Consider the following 22663-nt stretch of genomic DNA (forward strand, 5'->3'; position numbering starts at 1 on the left):
CAATCCATAATATCCTAGGAGCTTCAGCTGAGCCCGCAGTTTGATAAAATAGAGCAGCCTCAAGTTGAGTGGATGAGAAGCCTCTGTGGAGAGGAAAGCATGACTCCATGTGAGATGGTGGCAGAGGAAAACACAAAGGAAAAGCTGGAGATCATGCACCAGGGGGGCAGCCAGCATCTGCTGAGTTGAGTGAAATAAAACCCAGCAATTGCCTTTCGTGTCCCTATACTAGGTTCATCCCTTAAGCAGGCCCCAGCAGCTCAGAGTCCCATGAGTTTTGGGGGCAAGAGCCACTGGGACGGTTACTTGTATTTGTTCAGGCCCATGAGGTGTATTCGGAATAATCATCTTTTTGGGTGAACTGGGCCAGATGGTTGTGGAAAAAGTGCTCCAATATAGAGACTTGTGGTCGGAATATGATTAGCATCTTGGGGCAGGAGATTAAGTGGACTGGCCCAAGGGTGGCAAGAGAGAGAGAGAGAGAGAGAGAGAGAGAGAGAGAGAGAGAGAGAGAGAGAGAAAGAAAGAAAAAGAAAGAGGAAGAAAGAAAGAAAGAAAGAAAGAAAGAAAGAATTCTCCACTGTCCTTCACTATGAGTAAACCGAACTCTTGAGTAAGTGTCTGGAACCCCTGAAATCTCGTACCACCCAGAGTTGGGTGGCATGCAACAATGCATTCATTATCATGCTGTAAGTGAGATTTGACTTCTCTCCCATCTGAAAAGCAATACTAGTTAATTTCTAACAGCTCTCTTTAATTTTATGTTGTGTTGTGAACCACTACAGTATTCTGGTTTTCATGTTCATTGTAGACCACCACATTTTCTTGACTTATGTAATTCTCTTCTTGTAAGCCACCACAATGGATATATAGACTGAAGAGAAAGGGGAAGAATGTAGGCATTTTATTAAATTAAAGCCTGAGCTTAGGCCAGCACGGTTTTTTAATGATGCACTCCATCTTTCCCAGACTTTATATTAAAAAAAAAAAAAAAAACCTCACTGGGGTTTGACTAAGGGCAAAAGAAAGAAAAAAGTGTTGTGTTACTTTCTTGTTGAGTAAGCCAGAACTGCATATCATGCATGATCTGGCAAACAGTTCAGGGTTTAGTTGGACTAGATCAATAAATTCAGATCCCTTTGTTTAGGAAGATCGATGCGATGTAATGAAGTCTGTGCTCCAATTCCCTGCTAAGGATCACTGCAGGGGATAGGAAGGCGTCTGTTTCTGTGTTATAAAGTACAGCAAACATAGCGAATATTTCTTGTATTATATAAGGATTGGACTGCACTTTTTATTTTTCTTATTCTCCAGTTTTAGAAATCCCCTGAATGGACTTGGAAGTGCCCTAGGAAATGAACTTTCATTTTTATGACTTTTCTTTTGCAAGATCCATGCATGCCTTTCCATGTAAGCCCATGAAATCCTACCTGCTTCAGACTTCTTGCCTTTGGTATGTTGACGGTGTATTATAAATCCTTTTTGAAAAACCCATTTTGAAATTAAAATGCATACTTGAGGGAAGAACATTGACTTTTAATATAACCCCATATTCTAGGCATGTTTTTGATGTAAAGTTTGTAAGATGAGCTTCAGTAGCTGTTGCAATGCAATGGAGCCAATGCCTAATTTAAAGGTAAAATACAGTGGTACCTCTGGTTACGAACTTAATTCGTTCCGGAGGTCTCAACCTGAAACCGTTCTTAACCCGAGGTACCACTTTAGCTAATGGGGCCTCAGCTGCCGCGCGATTTCTGTTCTCATCCTGAGCTAAAGTTCTTAACCCGAGATACTACTTCCGGTTAGCGGAGTCTGTAACTCGGAAGTGTTTGTAACCTGAGGTCCACTCTATTAATCTGGAGTTCAGTCCTAACTGTAGCATTGTTAAGATTGTTTTTCCTTTGACCTTATTTCAGGAAAAGCAGTCATAATAAACTGGTGGTTGTTACTTCAGGGATCCAATTAACTTTTGGATCCATGTCTTGAACAGATAGGATCTGTTAGGAGGCATGGAGACCCTCGCCCAGGAGAAGGTGACTGTGAGGGTCTCAACTCTGGCTATATGGACCTTGGGATCTGGCTCAGGGTGTTCCTGCCCCAGATTTAGGGGCATCTGGTTTTCAATCCCAGGCTCAGTTACCCAATTTGGCTCCTCAGCTGGTTATTCTACAGCCTCTGACTCCAGGTCATGATTGCTGGTGGTTCTCAGGTCATGACAGGGGCCTTCATTCTTCTTTTTCAACTTGTTTTCTGACCTCTCTGTGTACTACATGCCCACCTGTGTCTGCGGAAGGGTTTTACGTCCCCATGGATATTTGGATCGAGAGAATCCAAGTGCATCACTTTCATTTATTACAAAGGAAACTATGCTTTCCAAATCCTTTTAAAATGCAAAGAATTATTGTTCCTGGAGCTCACATGTCAATGTAAAATTTATTATAGAAGACCCTGGAAGATACCTGAGAAGTGTGTGACAATAGGCTGGTTGGACTTAAAGAAAGGTTTTATGTGATAATTCAGTATGAAATTACCTTGCTGCCTCTTACAGAAAGGAGTGTTCATTTTATTGCCATATGAATATGCAACAGTGTTGAGATGGTCACCTAATATGCTAACAAGATGTACTTCCCTCTATTGTTACACTATAATAAATGCATATGTCACTGCTGTTTGACAGTTAATTAACACGTGGTATGAAATACAAGAAAGCCACATTTAATTTCAACTCTCCTTTTTTTTCTAACCTTGTGAGTGTAATTGCAGTTATAGTCCAACACGCTAATATTCTGTAATCTAGCCATACTAATTTGCATGACATTAATGACATAGAGGAAGAATATTTCTATTTGGCATAATGGTTTATAGTGTTTTAGGTCCACCTTAGGCTCTGTATATGATACAGAGTGTGTCTGATTCTCTCTGTTGTTATTGGTAAGTCAAATCAAAAGCACCTTCTAATCTCACGTGCTTAACAAAAGTAATCATTAAGGCTTTGTGAATAAGGCATTTACTATTAACGTTACATGTTTGTGTGATAGTGCAAGGAATATGAGCGTGATGACTGGAGTCATAATGCATTGAGGAAAATTAAGGCATTTATTTGCCTGTGTGATCTAGAATCAGGAGTTTGGTTCTATTCAAAATACAGGCTGACACTGCACAGAATAGCACATGCCAGGTGGACATCATAAGAAACAGCACATGGAACCTTGTGATGCTGTGCAAGGAAGCTGCTGTTGGCCAAAGTGAGCAAAAAGCCTGCTGAACTCATAAAAATCCTTTTTGAGAAGTATCTCACTGGTTTGGGGAAAGCCACTGCTAAGCCAAAAAATTCACATTCTTCTGCGGGCCCTCTTAGCACAAGCAAGTTCCTTTTTTAAAGTTTCTTCAGTAGCGCTTAACAATTTTCTGGCAATTTTCTGATGAGTCATTGCATTTCTGGCCTTTTAAACATAGAGCTGTTTTGACACTCTACAAATGCTTACACAAAGTAAAAATAAATAAATAAACAGTTGCTTTTAAGTATTTCATCCTAAAACCTTTTCTCATCAGATAAGTCATGTGTGTTCTTTCTTGTTTTGATATGTGGCAATGTTTAACCTACGTTCACTTTCAGTTCCTCCCAAATTTTCAGCTTAGTGAAATAATGTAATTTTCTGGGAATGGATGTGCAGAAGCACCATTCAAATGCTCAAAAGAGGTGTTCAATAGTTTCTTTCTACTGTTGGGTGAAGCATTTGGTTTGTTGTTATTTTAATTTGTCCTTGACTTGTAATAAACCTGTTGGCTATAAGCTTTCAGAGAGCCCATAGGCAGTTTCTGATCCCAAAGCCAAAGCTGACATCTGTGGCTAGAGGGGTCATCTCTCTATACACTGTTGCTACTGCCAATAGTTTTAATTTCCTAAACTGATTATTTAAATAATGTTTCCAGTGATGGAAACAAACATTAATTTAATGTGACATCTATTTATTTTCTCTCTCCTCTCTCCACCCCCCCCCCCCAAATTGACAGTGTTCTGGCTTAAATACGTGAATTGAAAATTCGAAACTCTATAAACAGAGAATAAACAGTTCCCTGACATTTATACTTAAAACTGTTTCTCATTTGAATTCAGTGCCTCTGTCTGCCTTTTGTCTTCCTGTTCTCATAAAATCAGCACAGTATTGTAAAGTTCTTGCAAACAATAAGGAAGCAATTCTAAGTTCAGGGTTTGGTGTTTCAAGTTTTAGTTTCTAACATTTGTCATATATTTTATTGATACTTCACTTTTCTATACAACTCAAGACAGCTTACAATAAATCAAAGTCAGCACCGATAATGGTGATAAAGTAGAAATGACAATGAAAGACATGGGCTATAAAAAAGACCAAGATTAGCCAAGAATTTCAAAGTATAGCCAAAACATTTCAAAAGAAACCATAGTAAATGCCTGTGAAAACAGCATGTTTTACTCCTGCCTCCTCAATGCTGTCATTCATCATTCTATGGCACTTCTGGGCAATGGAGTTCCGTGGTTGTGGAATCACAATGAAAAATGTCCTACACTGTGTCCTAGCAGATGTAACCTAATTAAAAGTGGGGTGTTACCTGGAGCTGGAAAGGGAATGTGTTTTTTTCAGGTACATTGGACTAGACCATGTACAAAGTTCTAATGATGCTCGCTAGCATGAGTGATAATTTCCCTTTCAAGGCTGAATCCGAAGGTTTTCTTTTGCATAGCATCATTTATGCTAATTGAGGAAGCCAGTGAAAATAAGAATATTGGGCCAAAAGTCAATTGAGTACAGGATCCTGTTTTCGTAGCGACCAACCAGTTGCCTGTGGGAAGCCTGGAAGCTGGACATGAGTGCAGTAGCACTCTCCCCTTAGATTCTGAGTCCTAGCAACTTGTATTTAGAGGCATGCTGCCTCCCTCACTGGAAGTAGAACATAGCTATTAGCCACTGGTAGCCTTAACTTCCATGATTTTATCTAATCTACATGAAGAGTGTCGTGGAATTCATTTGGTGGCCTTGGGGCAGTTGCTGTGTCTCTTCCTAATACACTTTACAGAAGGAATGCAAATGTGGCATATGCTGGGATTCCAGGGCAGGGATGTTATCCCTATCGCTGACTGTTCCATTAAAGGTAAAGGTAAAGGGACCCCTGACCATTAGGTCCAGTCGTGACCGACTCTGGGGTTGCGCGCTCATCTCGCATTATTGGCCGAGGGAGCCGGCGTATAGCTTCCAGGTCATGTGGCCAGCATGACAAAGCCGCTTCTGGCAAACTAGAGCAGTTCCATTAGGGGCTTGTTTATAGGTAAAGGTAAATAAGGTAAAGGACCCTTGGACGGTTAAGTCCAGTCAAAAGTGACTATGCTGTACGGTGCTCATCTTGCTTTTCAGGCCAAGGGAGCCGGCGTTTATCCACAGACAGCTTTCTGGGTCATGTGGCCAGCAGTGAATCTCCTCTCTGTGAATTTAGTTAGATACAGGAAAACACTGTTGCTTCTCTTTGCATTATTCAGAAAAGATCATTCATTTTTGTACAGGCCACTGACCATTTCACATGGGGGTTTCATTCCTGGCCATCGGCAGAACACGTATAAGTGCTCTCCATTTTTCCCTGCCCCCGTTACACCCCCATTCTGCCTTTTTCTGGGTCCAAAGGAACCCACATGTCAGCCATTGCGTGTTAACTGGATGTGCTTAAAATGGTCGCCGCCTGTAGTGCAGAAAATTTTTGTGTATGCAGGTTATCTAGTTATGGGAAAGGATATTCCAGAGGCTGCTTCTGATGTGTTCTGCATAAATCCTTGAATTCCCTCACTCACTGAACTGTATTATCCATACCATCTGAAAGAGGAATCTCTCACTGACCTAGCCCTCACTGAGACATGCACCTGTGTGTACTCCTTTAGACTCAGAAGCTAGGGGTCATAACTGATGGCTGCTTAAGACCAAACTTGCTGAAGTTATTATGAGAGGAGCAACAAGGGATGCTCTTCAGGTGTAATGTTCTACACCCCCTCCATTAAAGGCTTTAGCTTTAAATATATGTAAAAGAAACCACATTTCTTAAATACACTAGTCTCTGCTCTGCATTGATTTTGGGTGCACAGCTAGAACTCCCTGGAATCTTGCTACCGCTTGGAAGAGATTTGGGGTGGTGTAACGCTATGTTGGTAAATTGCTGTACTGTACAGTAAATTATTTCACTAAAGGTCCAAATAATTTGATGTTTCTTGCAGGTTGCAGCAAATGGTGGCGTGAATGAATAAGGTTGATCAGCTACATAATAATACAATCCATCAATATCCATTAGGTTATATTGCTTAGCTTTCGTTAGGAGCACTATTTTGGTTTTAACTTCTTAGAATCCTAGACACTGCAGAAAATTGTAAGAGCTCATTAGTGACTGGGCCCTGTAGTCTTTAGTCAGCACAAAAGTGAAAACTGAACTTGGAATTAATTCTACCATCCACACATCCATACTTTAAAATGCCTTGTATCACACACAAGACTGTATTCCTCTTTTGGAACCGGAGTCAAAGTGCCATGTAAATACTTTTATATCATTTTCAAATAAGCCCATCTTTAAGGATATTTGCAAGAAGAACTGGAGTGCTGTTGACAGGGAGTTTTGTATCTTCTGGTTATCACTTCCAGCCACTCCTACTTACGTTTAGGTTGGAATGAGGCCCATTAAGTATGGAAATATCAACCCATCTGCTAAAGCTGTCTAACACCTTAGAACACACAGCATCACGAAAGCTGAGTTCACACATGCATGTTCATTTGATCATTGTAATCTCTTGTTCTAGCTAGCCTGGGTAATGAAACATTTCAGGGAGAGATACCGGTAATATAACTTAGCATAGTTCACAATGCTCTTCTCTGTGTGCAGGCAATTCATGTGATGAACTCCGAACCTTTCAATCAGTGTTGAGTAATTGGAGGATGAGACATGATGTGCTGCAAATGCATCCTTAGGTTCATCTTTCTGCAATTCTCCCTCTCTTTAGCTTCATGTATAATGGATCATGTGTCTGGCCAGCTGCCAGCCCCAGCCTCCCACTGGATTATCGTGGTGCCACTTCACCCACCCCGCTAATGTGTCATGGCCCACAAGTTGACACAGTGGCCACACAGCCAAGAGGGACTAGATTCTCTTGTGACAGCCATACTTCTAAGTAGTCAGAACAAAACAATAGAGCAGCTAGGGGACCTCCAGAAGTAATTGGGTGGGCTGGGGAGGGAGGTAGAACAGCCATACTCTAGTCTAGACATTAAAGCATGGCTCTATGATAGAAGCAGGGAAGATGAAGCTTGGTGGGACCAAGGGAGCAAACTATCTCAGGTCCTGCAACAGATCCTGGCTCCTAACTAATGCTCTGGATGGAGCAGCAGTGTGACACTTTGCCTTTTTGCTTCTCCCGAAAACCATTTGCTTTTAAGTATCATTATCTTGGAGAGGGTAGAGAAACTGATCTCCCCACTGGTTTTCTTGTTCCGCCTTTCTCTTTCATGTACACAAGTAGAGGCATTATTTTAATTTTTTTGCACGAACTAGGAAAGAATTAATCCACTACTGATACAAGGTATTCCAAAAGCAGTTCCTACTTTCGTTTAACCTATCCTCACTCTTTGGGCATGTCATGAGGTCCTGCCAAACATTCCATGATAGGCTATATGAGAGAGAAGAGTGCGCTAATGCCAGATTTGAAAGCAGTGCAGAAGGTATATTGATTAATACACTCAAAACAGTTTTGTGATAGTTTATGCTACAGATTTACAGTATCCAGTGAAATCTGGAAGAAAATTCCACCCCACCCCACATGGTGCTCAATAGCTATGCATGCCACAACCAGCAGTAGCCAACATTGATGCTTAAAAGGCTTGAATCCAGCACCCGTTCAGTGCACCTTTCCACTTTCCTCCTGAACCACTTTAAAATCTGCTTCTGGGGGTTGGGGGACCTTTAGGTACATAATAACATGTAGTGCAGCAAGAAGGGAATTGCCAGAAATCTCTCCTCCTCAAGCAATAGTGTCTTTTACTCATTCAGTAGCACCTTAGGATCGAAGTGGAACTCTCTGGAAAGTCTTAAAAGGAAAAGAACTTAGGATAAATAATTATTTGCAATCTCTAGATATTCTTAAATTTTTATCGCCCAAATACTGCATGAATTTTAAATTTGGCAAATTTCAGAAACTAAATTTATGTTTGCAGCTTTATAGCTAAACATTAAAATGCCCAAATGGGGGAAATGAATAAATACTACAGCTTCATTTTAAAATAAATTATCTTAAGTGCATCTTAAGCTGAAAGAAAATGAACCTGAATTTTAGTAATTTTCCGCTCCTTGAGCCATCTTGATGTTTAATTCTGGACCAGCATGTGAATATTTGAAGTTTTTCTAGTAAAGGTAAAGAACCCCTGGACAGTTGAGTCCAGTCAAAGGCGAATATGGGGTTGCAGCGCTCATCTAGCTTTCAGGCCGAGGGAGCTGGCGTTTGTCCACAGACAACTTTCCAGGTCATGTGGCCAGAATGACTAAACCACTTCTGGCACAACAGAAATGCCTGCTCCCTTGACTTACCTGTCCAGGGGTCCTTAACCTTTTCTATTGGTCATCCTGACTCAACTATCCTAGCTGACATATTAGTTATTCTTACTGATTAAAATTCACCTTGTGGAGTTCTTCAGACAAATGTCAGTTTCTAATCAAGGTATAAAATGGTTCTAGTTTGTACGTTCACAGGATGGGTTTGTGGTTGCATAATTGGGGAGAGGATAAGGAAAGCTGGAAAGTTACAGTGTCAGATTAGAGCAATTGCCTATGATGGACAGTGCAGGGATAAAATGCATATTGACCATAAAGGTAAAGGGACCCCTGACCGTTAGGCCCAGTCGCGGACGACTCTGGGGTTGTGGCGCTCATCTCGCTTTACTGGCTGAGGGAGCCAGCGTACAGCTTCTGGGTCATGTTGGTGCTGACCTTTAAAACCCTAAACCAGGCATGCCCAAACTGCGGCCCTCCAGATGTTTTGGCCTACAACTCCCATGATCCCTAGCTAAGAGGACCAGTCAGTGGTCAGGGATGATGGGAATTGTAGTCCAAAACATCTGGAGGGCCGAAGTTTGGGGTTGCCTGCCCTAAACGGCCTCGGTCCAGTATACCTGAAGGAGTGTCTCCACCCCCATCGTTCTGCCCGGACACTGAGGTCCAGTGCTGAGAGCCTTCTGGCGGTTCCCTCGCTGCGAGAAGCCAAGTTACAGGGAACCAGGCAGAGGGCCTTCTCGGTAGTGGCACCTGCCCTGTGGAACGCCCTCCCACCAGATGTCAAAGAGAAAAACAACTACCAGACTTTTAGAGGACATCTGAAGGCAGCCCTGTTTAGGGAAGCTTTTAATGTTTAATAAATTGTTGTATATTAATATTTTGTTGGAAGCCGCCCAGAGTTGCTGGGGAAACCCAGCCAGATGGGCGGGGTGTAAATAAATTATTATTATTAAGCAGGCAGTTACTTAGTGTAACTACTGACAGCTGCACTCTGACAGTGGTATAGCTACTAACTGTTGATGTTCCTAGAACTATTAAATCCAACGGTTAGTAGAGTATATTTTTCCAAATCTGTCAGCAGTTGAGAACAGCATACGATTCAGCCATCTGTAACCATTTCCTACTCAATGAGCCTCATTACAAGAAACCAAAAGTTATAATCAAAAGCATAATATTCCAGTTTTGTATTCCATATGGTGAACTGCTGAGAAAAGGCTAGAAATAAAACTTGAGTGATAGAGAACACTTCTAGTGCCATTAAATAATTCTCATTAGATACTAAGATGCACCAATTGGTTTAAAAACTAGAGGAGGGGGTGCTTTATTTGTTTGTCGTCTTTCCTCATCTGTTGCTGTTACCTGGATTTGATATTTGTTAAAAGACTAGAAAGTGAAATCTAACCTTAATTTAAATAATTCCCAGTGTTTCCCCATATATTTTGCTTCACATTTGGTGTTGGAAAAGCCTATAAAAGTGAGAAACTAGGGCAGTTCCTGCAATTTTGCAGCTCATAGACATTCTGCCAGGGGTGGCCAACTCCCAAGAGACTGATCTACTCACAGAGTTAAAAACTGACAGTGATCTACCCCCTTTTTTTAGGGGTTCAGGTCAAAGTTGTCGAGCTTTTTTGGAGAGCAGGAGGAAAACCCCATTTTTGGGGGGGTGGAAAGCTAAAATTTTAAGCCTTTTGGGGCACTGCCAAAGTTGTTGAGCTTCTTTGGGGGAAGCCAGTGATCTACCACAGAAGTCTAGTGATCTACCGGTAGATCACGATCTACCTGTTGGACGTGCCTGTGCTATACTAAATAAAAATATTGACATAAGGAATAAGATACTGCTGGTAATATGATGATGATGGTGATGATAAAATGATAATTATATAATTTTTAAAGTATGTCAAAATATTTGTCAAGTTTTTAATTTTGTACTATTTATTTTTTACTTTTATTTTAATGGTAAACCACTTTGGCAGGGCATTTTCGCAGGAAGGCAACACTAAATATGTTTAAAAAATAAAATAGCTTGGCTGAAACTTAAAAGAATCCATATAAGGCACTGTATAAAGCAGACATGCTAATTATTAATTAATTAATAAAAACATTAACGTCTTACTGGATGAGGGTCAAGCAACTTTTCTTAGGGTACAATCTTTTGCAAGGATGAATAATTGCTTAGAGTTTTTGATGAGTAAATGGTGTATAAATAGTTCTAAATAAGAACAACCTGTGGCCCTCCAGCTGTTCTTGTGACTACAGCTCCCATTATAGTCAGGAAAGATACAAGTTGTTTTCCAGCAACATACTGCAAGCCAAGGGTTAGTCACTCCAGAGCATGGATAGGCAAACTAAGATCCAGCCCAATTGCCTTCTAAATCTGGCCCAGGGACGGTCCGGGAATTAGCATGTTTTTACATGAGTAGAATGCGTCCTTTTATTTAAAACGCATCTCTGGCTTATTTGTGGGGCCTGCCTAGTGTTTTTACATGACTAGAATGTGTGCTTTTATTTAAAATGCATCTCTGGGTCATTTGTGGGGCATAGGAATTCGTTCATTGTTATTTTTTCAAAATATAGTCCGGACCCCACAAGCTCTGAAGGACAGTAGATCGGCCCCCTGCTGAAAAAGCTTGCTGACCCCTGCTCCAGAGTCTTACAAATGGTAGAGAGTTTTGCTATTAGGTTCAGTAAAATGTGGAATGTAGTGTTAGGTGACTCTCCCCAGCCCAATTCAAAATTGTGCAATTTTGCAATTTCTGCAAATATCCAGTGGTCATTTAAAAACCATCATTTTAAAGTGCAGTTTCATTCCCATTCTAGTCTAAGATCCTTTCATACTCTGGAGCACAAGAAAGCCTAGATGCCTCATACTCACATCTCCCTCAGTGAGCCCCATCAGTGGGAACCACCATTACACTTCACTAAAAAAAAATTTTTTTGCCAGCAAATGTGGTACTGCAAATCCACATTTTAAGATACCAAAGCAGCTGCAGTGCCATTGAGTGATGTTGTTGAAGTTTCTTTTCTGGGGTGAGGGGAGGTCTGTTCTCCTACACAAGCCTTTTCTAAGATTTCCCCCTAGATACCTGGTGAATGTATTTGTGGATGTCTGCTTTTTGTCATAATAACAGTAAGAACAACTGTGCCATGATTACAGATGCGGAAAAGGTTCAAATGGGATGCTATCTCCTTCATTTAACAATCAGAGTTCCTTTTAAGCTCCTTGGCTTAGGTTTTAGGTTTGCTTTTGTTGTCTCCTAAAGCTGTAATTGTCTAGTTGGTTAAATATTTGTGGGCATAACTTCAGAATATGCTTTCGGCATGTAACTCAAGGGGTTAGTCATTTTCTGAACAAGATTGCAGGGTTAAGTAAGAAGTTGTATGCTGTTTATTCTCTTTCTCATTTCACTTTTTGGCATTTGTAGAGTCAGCCTTGTAGTAATCTTAGCCTGGGGTACACTGTTTTCTCATAATGTCAATATAAGCCATACACCTAGATGAAAAAAGCAGCTATCAAGCAGATGGGTATTGTGATCAACCAGGAGAGAGGAAGAGACACCTAGAAATATGTTTTAGGTCCTCAGTTTCATCTCCTCTAGCCTTGCTCAGAGGACAAGTAATTTTCTTGGGACTTCCCATGAGCTCTGTTGAAGCCTTATTTGATGACATTAGCTGTTAATAGAACTGTCCTGTGTTGGGAGAGTAATGGATTTTACTGAGGCTGAGAAACACCTTTGTTTTTTGAATGGTGATAACTTGAATTTGTTCACTACAGCATGCTTCTCCTATAGAAACCTAATTCTTTTATCCAGCTTCTTTTAGACCCCAAATCTGTTTGTTTGATACACTTCCTTGTATACATTCCCTCCAACATCCATATACGTACAATATAGATACTGTTACCTTCTCACTTGCTACCTTCAATTATGACTAGACATTCTGTATATAATAATAAAGGTAAAGGGACCCCTGACCATTAGGTCCAGTCGTGACCGACTCTGGGGTTGCGGCACTCATCTCGCGTTATTGGCCGAGGGAGCCGGCGTACAGCTTCTGGGTCATGTGGCCAGCATGACAAAGCCGCTTCTGGCGAACCAGAGCAGCACACGGAAACGGTGTTTCCATTCCCGTAGTAGCGGTCCCTATTTATCTACTTGCACTTTGACGTTCTTTCGAACTGCTAGGTTGGCAGGAGCTGGGACCGAGGAACCGTCGCTCACCCCGTCGCTGGGATTCAAACCACCAACCTTCTGATCAGCAAGCCCTAGGCTCAGTGGTTTAACCCACAGCGACACCTGTGGCCCACTGGATGATAATTATTATTTACCATTAATTATTATTGAACTTTTCCATCATGCAATACAATAAAAAGCTAACTAATCTTAAAAAAGAGGGGGAAAAGAGTGAAGTAAATGCAAAGCCCTCTCTCAAAGGTATATCTTAATCCTTCTTGCACACAGAAGGGTGTGTACACTCCCAGCTTTCACCTGGGAGCTTCCCTTTCTTCTTCCAGCCTCCCACCCTGGCAGATCTTCACTTCCCTGCCTCTCACACAGGGTCTTTTACCAGCCAGCTATCACCTTCATGTGTGTAACCCAGAGTAGAGGGGACATCCACACCCACATACACCCCCCCCCACACACACATATTCAAAGAAATAACTGCAGGATGATATCCAGCTGTTCCTCCTCCTGCTAGATGATATTTTCCCAGTCTTCAGACCCAGACATCTCAAGTTCATTCATTTTCCCTCAGAACTGTTATGTGGTGTTTGGGCACAATTGACATCCCTCTGCTCTAGGTCACTTACCCAGCTCTGAGGCTCTCAAAACCTCTCAGTCTCCTGGCATGGAAAGCAGCATTTTCAGAGCATCATAGGTTAATCCCGTCTTCCCAGATGGAATGTGATAACCAAGATTTATGGCTTGGCTATCATTAATCACCACATAATTACGGTATCTCTGTTGATGGACTGTCAACAGAAGACATCCAGTTTGCCATCTTCCTCTCCCAGAAGCCCCTCCCCTTATTATTTACAATGATAGAATCATTTTTACTACTACCGTGTTTCTCATATTATAAGACACGTCTTATATTTATTTTTTCCTCAAAAAAACACACTATGGCTTATTTTCAAGGGATGTCTTATTTTTTTCCTCCTCCTCCTGCCGCGGCCGGCATTGCTGCTGCGCCTATCACTATGTCTTATTTTCGGGGTATGGCTTATATTCCTTGAATGCTTAAAAATCCTGCTATGGCTTATTTTATGGGTATGTCTTAAAATATGAGAAACAGGGTAGTAGTAGTAATATATACAAGTTTTCCTAAGTACTTGAAGTATTTCAATACAGTGCAGTACAGTACAGTGTAAAACACTTCAGTTCAATATACTCCTCTCATACATAAAGGTGTCTTTTGTTACAAACCTTTTGTTAACAGCATCTCATTGGCCACAACATACCAGGAACTACTCTGGCATAAATAAGCCAGTTTTGAAACATACTTGAAAATTTATGAAACACACTTGAACTTCTGTTCTGCTCATCATTTATAAGACTGCTGGAGAAATTTCCTCTATTGCCCTCACTTCCAGCCATTAGTAAGTAGGGTGAATGGGTGAATAAGCCAATTTTGGTTTCTCTCAGTTTATCATTTCTCCAATCTCAACTTTAGTTCTCCACATTTCCACATCAGTTTGTGGTTTTTAGGGAAAGGCAGCTATTGAAATGAAGAAGGGTTGGGGAATCTTGAACCAAGATGATGTTGTGTCACATTTGTACTTACTTGATATTACGGTGTAGTGGGAACATGACATTTACAGTGCAGCCTCATGTTTCTGTTACAGCAAGCTCTGCCCTTAAGCTCAGTGAGGTCAGTTGAACTTAAAAGCACTTCACTTTACCTGATTTGTGCCCAAAATTACTGCATGAGCTTTCATAGAAATATGTTTTTTGGTTGCACTGACGAGCAGCATTTATTTTCGGTGGTAGGGGGGAACAGCTCAAGTGTGGAGAGGGGTATTAATTTGTGAGACGTTACACTGAAATGATTACAAATAATATGTGTTTATTAAACCTGTTTGAGGAAGCATTAAGGCAAATCGGAGTCTTGCCAGTTTAGATTGCATTCATGAATGCACAAAATGTCAACCAGAAATCCTGGAAGGGAAACAGGGCAAGTGAATCTGCCTTATCCTAATGTATTGTCTGGCACAGATATGTCACTGAATTGTTGATAAAGAATGTTGCTGTGGATTGCCAGACCCAAGGCGCGGTTGTGATTCGAGAACAGCAAGCAGCCCTTAGATGTAAAATGTTTAGAACAAACTTGATGTTGATAATCCCTTGTGTTTGGTGTGCTGTTGAGGTTGACTCTTATAATAGGCTCTGAATAGTCTGGCAGCAGCTGTTTGATTAAAAACTGAGCAGCAGCCTATCAAGATACCTTCGAACTGGTGCTGTCCCAAGTGTGCAGGATTGAATTTCATCTGTTTACTATCTTGACAGCTGGAGTTGTTTAGCTGGATACTCAATGGTTTGTCTTTCTCCCATGGCTAAAAATTCCACTCACTGATTACAATGAGAGGAAAAAGTTAATGAAGGCATATGCTAAAGAGATTTAAATTTACAGTGTGTTGGGCTGTTTCTTTGTTTGGTAGATATTTCATAATGCATCTTCTATTGTTGGGAAAGTGCCGCAAAGTTAGCCATATACTTTTATCTCATACACCAGTTATTTTAGCCCCAACTGACTAGTTCTTGTGTCTCCAGCTACAGCCTCTCATTGTCCTAGAGGGAGAATCACTGAGGTCAGCAAAGCAAGAATCCTATCATTACTTTTTTTGGGGGGGGGAGAATTGTGGGGTTGATTGCATGTGTGCTCTGGAGAAAATTATTCCTATTGTGAACCAGCAGTTCCTTTAGGATAGAACTTTAGTCAATAGCTTTAAGAAAGATGCTTTGTTGGACAACACATTGTTCTAGAAGCTGCTAATTGGTTAGTCTTCACCTAATCCTACTCCTCGCTGCTCCAAAGGAGCTAATTATAATCCCATGATTATAATTTTTCCATGCAGCCATGGAACATTAAACTTCCTTAGCCTTATTGCTCCCAGTGACCCCATGCATGCCTTCCATTCCCAATCACCAGAAAATTTAGTGTGATAGTCTACACACTGCTGCTTGCACACTTCTTACAGGCATCTGATGTTCTTCTCGTAGATGCCCCCTATATGTTCCCTTGCACATGGTTCCATGGTTTCCAGAGATGGACAGGATTATCCCAGGAACTCTGAGGATAAAAGGGTAGAGGTTTTGTTGCACAGGTCACATGAATTAGCCATTAGAATCTCAACTGCATTAGCCATTAGAATCTCAGCTGCAGCTTCTTTCATGGTCAGGGCGGCCTACATCTGGGTGACTGAGGTACCACCAGATGCCTCAGTGCCTATGTGTCTGATGCCTCATCAGATGCCTTGCAATTTGCAGCAAGAGCCATGGCAGCAGATGTGGCCGTGTACAGGCAGCTCTGGCTTAAACGCTGGCAGGTGGGCACCAAAGCCAAGACCAGCCTGACCAGTGACCCCTTCAAGGGCCACATCTGAGTTGTACTGAAGCAAGGAAGGGAGTGTGTGTGTGTGTGTTTTACTAACTAATTTTCACCACAGCTGCATTGATTAACAGAGATATACTATTTCCCCTTGTTTTAGGTCATACAAGTAAGTACGAAGTCCTTCAAGTCTAGAGTTTAAAAAAATGATGAAAGCAAATCAGCCTTGTCTTGAGAATGAGTCCCATTTGACAGATGTTTCCAAAAGATTATTACAAGCAAGGAATGCACTCTCAGGTTAACAGACTAACCGTACAACTTTGTCCAAGTCCACTTGGAAATAAGCCCCATTAAAGTTGGTTGGGCCTATCCCCAGTTAGGAGTAGAATTGCTAGAATAATAATAATAATAATAATAATAATAATAATAATAATAATAATAATAAATTATTTATACCCTGCCCATCTGGCTGGGTTTCCCCAGCCACTATGCACTATGGGTGGCTTCCAACAGAATATTAAAATACAATAATCTATTAAACATTAAAAGCTTCCCTAAACAGGGATAAATAGATAATCAAATAACTGACAGAAGAAACACCTGCCAGTTTTGTGCCTGTATATGTGACATTTTAACCTTTGTCCCTTTGGAACAGGGTGACTAATGTGTGGTCCATCAAACATTGTTGGACATCAGTTCCCTTTATCCCTGACCATTGGCCATGCTGGTTGGGACTGATGGGAGTTGAGAGTCCAGCAACATCCGGAAGGCCACAGGTCAGCCACCCTGTTGTAGAATGTAGAATTAGAATAATTTTTTACTTTAGTATTGCTGGTTAACGTACAACATTTTTGAACCAAAGATCATCAGACAGCTGTTACTTTGCTCAGTCATACGACCTACAAATCCCATGTTGTCCTTTCACTTCTGCTTCAGTTGGAGATGAAAAGCAAAACTCCACAAAGTAAAAATTGCATATTCCACCAAGTTCTGTAAGGAGGCTGATCAAGAGCACGTTTTTAGCCTGAAACTACTTGCTCTTTCTGCCCTGCATTTTGTTCTGAGAAGAAATCTGCTTAAATTCCTCCACTCTTTCCCTCTTCTGAATAATTAGCATATCTGCTGTTCTAGAATGTGTTTTCTATAAATACCTGGCTCTTGCACCAAAATGCTAGCTTTAACTCCTGAAAATCAAGTTTAGCTATAGTATGCTGTGTCTTGAGACTATTTGCAAACATATGCACAAAACACCTAAGAAATATGGCAGGAGTGTGGAACCTCAGATCTAGGGACAGGACATGGCCCTCCAGGTCATTCTGTCTAGCCCCTAGGCCAGGCTTCACCCCTCTTCTAGTGGCTAAAATGTTTCCTTAAACTGCAGTACTTTAAAGCTATTTGCTTGGTTGGTTGGCTAGAGAGATGTATGGGTGTGGTTGGTGTAGAAACTTCGGATTTGCATGACTGGAATGTAGTGTACTGTACAAAAGTAACAGCCCCATCCACTGCTGTGTCCACTTTTCACCACTGGCATGCAGCCCCAGATTTTTGTCCATGAGGGAATGTTCCTACAATGTATTGTATGTGGGGCTGCCTTTGAAGATGGTTTGGAAACTTCAGCTGGTGCAGAATTCAGTGGTGCAGAATTCACTGCAGAAAGACAGTCTTGAGCACATAACATCAATCCTGGCCCAACTGACTCAGTTCAAAGTGTGGTTTTGACCTATAAATCCTTATTTGGCTTAGGATCCCAATAATAATAATAATAATAATAATAATAATAATAATAATAATAATAATAATAATAATAATAAAATTATTTATACCCCACCCATCTGGCCGGGTCTCCCCAGCCACTCTGGGCGGCTTCCAACAGAAAAATAAAACACAATAATCTATTAAACATTAAACGCCTCCCTGAACAGGGCTGCCTTCAGATGTCTTCTAAAAGTCTGGTAGTTGTTTTCCTTTTTGACATCTGTTGGGAGGGCGTTCCACAGGGGAGGCGCCACCACCGAGAAGGCCCTCTGCCTAGTTCCCTGCAACTTGGCTTCTCGTAACGAGGGAACCGCCAGAAGGCCCTCGGTGCTGGACCTCAGTGTCCGGGCAGAATGATGGAGGTGGAGACGCTCCTTCAGGTATACTGGACCGAGGCCATTTAAGGCTTTAAAGGTCAGCACCAACACTTTGAATTGTGCTCGGAAACGTACTGTTTCAAGGACCACTTCACCCCACAAGAACCAACCCAGACCCTGCAATTGTCACCTGAGTGAGGCCCTTCTCTGTGTTCCACAAGGGTTAATGGAAGATGGCAACATGAGAATGGCCCTTTTCATAGTGCCTTCTCCAGGGAGGCTTGCCTGGCACCAACTTTATCTAGTTTTAGGTGCCAGGCCAGGCAAAAGCTTTTCCTATTAACCAGGCTTTTAACCCTTAATTTGAAGAGTTTGGGGGCCTTTGTTGGTGGGACAGGATCTGCTAGACTTGTCTTTTATTTTTCTTGATTGTGTTTATTGTAATTGGCTTTTCTATTCTGTTTGTAAGTCACATTGAGTCATTTCTAGGAGTAAATCATTTCTAGGAGCTAATCAATCATCATCATAAAAATCTAGAATCAAATTTATTACTGGTGGCTGTTTGTAATGACTAGTAGAAATACTTCTGGATATAGTCCCCAGTTCCTTGCATTTCAGTATGTTCAGTTATTTAAAAGACTTCAGATTTTAAAAATCTGGTTCTAACACTGTGTAAACACTTTAAGGAAGAGAACTTATAAAAGGATCTTAAAGTCTTTTCTAGTTCGGCATGTTCAGTGTTTGGCAGTGAACAGCTTGTGTGCACATGACCACATTACTGTATTTTTAGAAGTGCTTGATAAATTAATACCATTCTATTTATATACATGATTTTATATTGCCTTCCCCAGAGTTCAAAGCAGTGTACAAATAAAACCACAAATAAACCAGCAATCCTGTGCACACTTGGGGCTTCATGGAACAGTATTAATGCACTCTGTGCCTACGTTGCATGTTACTGACTGAAATTATGCTGGGTCCTATTTTCAGATCCACACAAAATGGTCTCTAGGATGTGTGCTTTTTTAAATAATTAATCTAGCAAGATGATCTGGGGACTGCTTTTTATTCTTCTTGCTTTCGTTAACTATTAGGACATTGTATGGAAAACAGGATTGCTGTGTTCCTCTGGTACATGTGGGAACCAATTTTTTTTACTGGCTCTGTCCCCTGGGAGGCACAGCACATCATGACACCCCAACCCTACCAGGGACATTTTCAGGCACATACATTTTAAATGTGTACAACAAGCATCACACTTCGTACCCACTCTGAAGAAACAGTAAAAGGGGCAGATTCTTTTTTTAAAAAATGGAGGCAGTTGTCGGACAACGTGTTCCTATTTGATGGGAGTATGGATTCTAGGGTTTACCATGTTCTGGCATGCATGCTACTTTGGGAGCTGTGAATTGGGTGGTTTTGCTTTGGAATGCAAGTCAGTTTGCAGTGGGGACATAAGATAATAAGAAAAGTCTGTTGGATCAGGCAGATCACCTATCTAGTTCAGCATCCTGTTCTAACATTGGCCAACCAGCTGCCTCTGGGCAGCCCAGAAGTAATACTTGAGCGCAAGAGTATTCTCTCCTTTCCTTTGGTGTTCAGAAGCATACTCCCTCCAAGCAAGCAAACATAGAATTTCATTGAGACTCAAAACAAAAAAGCTCTATTTAAACACACCCACCCATCAGCAATACAGTATTATAATGATAAGTTGGAGTTCCGCCTACCATTTTGGCAAAAGTGTTTGATATGTCAGTTGATATGTAGAGCCAATTGGGAAAATTCAACACACTGTTTTATGTTGCAGTTTTGTTTTGCCCATGCAAAGTACTTTTGCAGTTGCAGAATACCGTACATTTTTAAAAATCGAAACCTTCTCGCCCTCACACTCAAATTAGAAATATATTTTGAAAAAAGTATCAGAAAAACAAATACTGTATACCAAAATAATGAGTGGCTTTCATTTTATTATGGATTTATTTCAGCACAAAATGGTTTTTTTGAATAATAATAAAAAATAATCATTATAAGCTGTTTTAAATCTTCAGCCTGATACTGGTATTTAATACTGAACTTTTCATTTAAAGCATTGAACCAAGTTCTTACTAGGGTTGGCATTTTTTCTTCACATGGACTGTATCATTATATTAAATCCAAAAGCTCAGAAATTAAAGCTTAATGTAGGATGTGATTCAAAAATTCTGCATCTGTTGGATTTCTGCATGCAATGCAGCTGTTGACACTTCCATTAAAAAAAATAGTGATCTTGTATTTACAGTCTAACATTACATGGACAAGTGATAGAACTGCATTACTGTATAATGCTTTTTGTTTCACAATTTCATAGTCTCTCTGTGTGCTCTGCTTCTGAGTTGCCTTTCATCCTGCCCTTTGTCTCTTTTTGCATGGAAATGGATGCCTCATAAAGAATGCTATCAAATTCAGTAACTGGTAAAAGGATACCATTTCAAAGGTGGAGGGGGATTTGACACATTCCAAGGGACGAGTCACTGAGCCCTCCTGTTTCAACATGGCTGCTTTGCTGAAATATTAAAGCTGGTGGCATGCTGCTAAATCCCTTTGTACACTCCCTCTTAAGAATTCCACAATGTGGATAACCTCCAACCCTTTGACTATATGCAAAGTAGAAAGCTTGAATCAGAGCATTGTGCTGTAAAAAGTTAGGATGAAGAAGGACTAAAAAAACTCACCCTATTGGTTGTTTTGGACACTCAATATTCAAAGCATGCGGAAAAGAAAAGAACTCGTTATGACTCAGGTTCCATTAATTAGATGTAAATTAACATATTTAGTCTCTTAACACAAAAGAAGGTAACTGGAATTCGGCAAGCCCAGAGGACATGGAAATTCTAATTAGATGAGAACATAGCCAGCCAGGGACAGAACTGTAAGGCACTGGTGAACTTGAGCAATCATAAACAGTGTGTGTTTGTTTGGAGTTTTAAGTATTGTACGTACATTGTACGTTTTTTCTCTTGAGAAGGGGCAGGAGGGCAGGCCACTATCCTCTGGGATAGCACCTCCCACCAGATTGGGAGGCACAACCATCTTGCTGCCTGGCTCCTCTGGGGAGGGGTCCAATTCTTTCCCATACTTGTTCTGCCAGCAGCCAAGTATCAGAGGTTTAACAGTATTTTAAAATTAAGGAAGCTTCCTTCTGCCTTGTAACTTGAACAAAGAAAGACTTCTTTGACCTCCCTCCTCTCTCAAAAAAGCACATCCAAGCCAGATATGGGCCCCTCACAGCACACTGGGGGGGAATTATCAGGAGGGCCTGATGAATTCAATGGGTGTGAAGGAGTGTCCTCTTCTCAGGAGCAGTGATGGCATTAGAGTTCACTACACTTCCTCTCTCTTCTCAAGAAAGGAAGGGGGGAGTTGAAGAGGGGATGAGGAATTGGTTTAGCTCAAAACAGGGGACTTCTAGGCCAAAGTGGCTCCCCTAAGGAAACTTTCCTCCCTCCCCTATAAAAGGGGATCTGGCAGAGCCAGAGTGTGTTGCTTGTTGGTTCTCCTTTGGGCAAAAGCTTTCCTGAACTGTGGGTAATATCCGAGGTCAGTTTCAATTTTGTGGTTTTTAATAGCCTCTAAGAGTTCTGGAGAGAGTTGACCCTCTTGACGTTGTCTCTCAGCTTCCTTTTTAACAGTTTCCTTATTTCTGAGAAGTTTCCTCTTTTGAAGTCAAATGTGACTCTGCTGGGCTTTCTTGGCAATTGTCTACTTACATGCGTGGTGTGTTGCCCTTTTCTTAGCTCGAATGAAAATTAGCCCGTTGACAGGGAAGCTGCTGTCGCTGCTGCTGTTGACATTTTATCTCCCTCTTCAGTCAGTAAAGGTCCCCAGAGCTCCTTACAGATCACTTCTTTAAGCAGACGGTTCTTCCTTTTAGGCTTACAACGTAAAAAGGCATGGCACAAAAGGGAAATGGAGTGGGGAGGAAGAAGAATTGAGCAAACTTAGGTGCAAGTTCATCATTTTAAATTAAGCTAATGGGTGGAAGAGCTGAAGGAGTGGAGGCACCAAAATCCTTTGGTCTGTCTGCCACACTGCTCACCATTCCTTCGCTTCCTACTTCTTTCCTGCTTCTGAATAGGCATGTTTACAATTGTGGTGTTAGTTGCTAATTGTGACAGCAATGACTGTTAAGATGGTGTAGACAGATTACATTAAAGCAGCTGCTGAGTATGATGTTTTATTGTACTTTAGTAGAAGCAGAGGCAGGGCTGGTTTAGACAAAAACATGCAGCATGCATGCAATAAATAAATAAATAAATAGCCAACAGCTCCAAGCTCAGGCATTGCTCACCACTTTGGCACCCTCTTGCCCCGAGTTCCTGCTTGAGGACAGTGGCTGCTTACTACTACTCTGCCCCAGCTCGCTAGCCACCACTGAATCAGGGGCAGACTTTCCAGAAGGAGAAGAACATAATCTTTAGAAAATGGGCCATTCATTTAATTCTTCCAGTCAAGGATCT

At 41.2% G+C, this 22663-nt stretch overlaps 1 protein-coding gene across 1 annotated transcript in view; it reads left to right on the plus strand.

The window, feature by feature from the left end:
* Nucleotides 1-22663, plus strand: part of CDH2 (cadherin 2) — a 134821-nt gene that overhangs the window by 27358 nt on the left and 84800 nt on the right. The window lies entirely within an intron of this gene.

The sequence above is a fragment of the Zootoca vivipara genome, chromosome 8 (assembly GCF_963506605.1).
Source record: "Zootoca vivipara chromosome 8, rZooViv1.1, whole genome shotgun sequence".
NCBI classification, from domain to species: Eukaryota; Metazoa; Chordata; class Lepidosauria; order Squamata; family Lacertidae; genus Zootoca; species Zootoca vivipara.